The sequence below is a fragment of the Colobus angolensis genome, unplaced genomic scaffold (assembly GCF_000951035.1).
Source record: "Colobus angolensis palliatus isolate OR3802 unplaced genomic scaffold, Cang.pa_1.0 Scaffold144, whole genome shotgun sequence".
NCBI lineage: Eukaryota > Metazoa > Chordata > Mammalia > Primates > Cercopithecidae > Colobus > Colobus angolensis.
The window spans coordinates 358165-360226 of record NW_012114533.1 but is presented as its reverse complement, the minus strand read 5'-3'; positions in this window follow the sequence as shown (position 1 = coordinate 360226).

Here is a 2062-nt window from a genome sequence, read left to right as displayed (position 1 = left end):
AAAAAAAAAAAAAGGATTGTTAGCTGGCTATAGAAATGACCCAAAATTGCCAGGCGTGGTGGCTCATGCCTGTAATCCTAGCACTTTGGGAGGCCGAGGCGGGTGGATCATCTGAGGTCAGGAGTTCGAGCCCAGCCTGGCCAACATGGTGAAACCTCGTCTCTACTAAAAATACAAAAATTAGCTGGGTGTGGTGGCATTTGCCTGTAATTCCAGGTACTTGGGAGGCTGAGGCAGGAGAATCACTGGAACCCGGGAGGCGGAGGTTGTAGTGAGCCAAGACTGCACCACTGTACTCCAGCCTGGGAAACAGAGTGAGACTCTGTCTCAAAAAAAAGAAAAAAAAGAAATGACCTAAAATTGTGGCTCACTTGGGAGGGAGGTCTCTCAAGGTATACCACGGGGCTCTGCCTGTGTGTGGTCCTGTCTCACCCTCTCACAAACAACTCTGATGGACGCATAGAGGGCCACAAAGAGGAAATTTTCAGATAGCACAGGCCTATTGTGGTGCATGACAGAATCGAGATTTGAAAGAACTCCACTAGCTGAAATGTCATCCCAGACCAATATGAAGAAATGTAATAATGACGATATAGATGTTTTAAATTCAGATTTAAAAAAAATCAATTCTGCCAATGCCAGAAATGGGAGGCCTATTTTAGTAGCACTTCACATGAAGAAAAATCTGAAATTTTAACTGACCACAAACTCAATATTCACCAATATGGTGAGGAAGGTTTTAGCACTGATAGAAGCATAGCAGCCACATCCAGTAAGGGGGTAGGGGCCATGCCCCACACTCTGGCCTGACCTGACCTGACCTGAGATGGCTTTCAGATATGAGTGCCACCCATAGTCAGAGGGAGATGAGGGTGATATTCTGTGGGGGAATTTCGGAAGGAATTAGATCTGCTTCATTCGGAGGATAAGACACTGAAATGAGAGAAAACCATCAGGTAGATCTGGACAATACAATATGGAAATTTGAAGGAAGCTTTCATGGCAAGAGGACCTGGGTCTGAATCCCAGTGCTGCCTCTTACTGGTTGGGTCCTTGAGGCGAATTTCTCATATCCTCACAGACCCAGCTGCATCGTCTATGATTGGGGATAGTAATGGCAATCTCCTAAGGTTTTTGGGTAGATTAAATGAAATGTCTATAAAGGTTAGCATCAATCTAGATACAGTCCAGAAGGTGGTAAGAGCACTTGCCTCGCCTGCAGTCCACGTGCAATAACTGGTTGTTGGAGCTTAGGCTGCCTATGTGTGTTTCAGGTATGGCAACAGGAAGCTGAATGCAAATGAGAGCAAGTCCCAGGAGCCACAACCTCTAGCCCCACCCACCAGCGACACACAGCACAATTCACGACAGACACTTACCAACCAGTGAGACTGGATAACAGGCCAGAATGCTTGTTCCAGCACCACCTGGGTGGGGAACACCTAGTCAACCTTCCACAAGTGTAGGTGCTGTCGCATGGAGCACTGTGTCATGGACAGCGGGCTCCTTCTGCATGGCTCTGGGGACTAATGATGGATGTGTCGGAAGCAGTGTGATGTCAAGAACTTTCTCATACACGAACAGGAAGCCCTCCATGGAAATGCGATGCTCGTTTTTGTCACTGAAGCCAACTTGATAATCTACTCAGGGATAGTGAGGAGGAAATTTTTACTTTGGACCAAAAGTGAATGAGTTAACATCAAAGTTTCAAAGTTCTAAATGTTGTTCTTAATTCTAAATTGTCTATGAATTCAGCAACGTGGGCTACATTTTTGTAAGGAACCCAGCAACAGCCCAGCACTCCGGACAGATGCAAGGGACAAAGCAGAGGCGGAGGCATCTGCTTTTTAAAAACGCCTGGGACCGGGTGCGGTGGCTCACGCCTGTAATCCCAGCACTTTGGGAGGTCGAGGTAGGTGGATCATCTGAGGTCAGGAGTTTGAGACCAGGCTGGCCAACATGATGAGACCCCATCTCTACTAAAAATACAAAAAGTTAGCCGGATGTGGTGGTGCATGCCTGTAATCCCAGCTACTCAGGAGGCTGAGGCAGGAGAATTGCT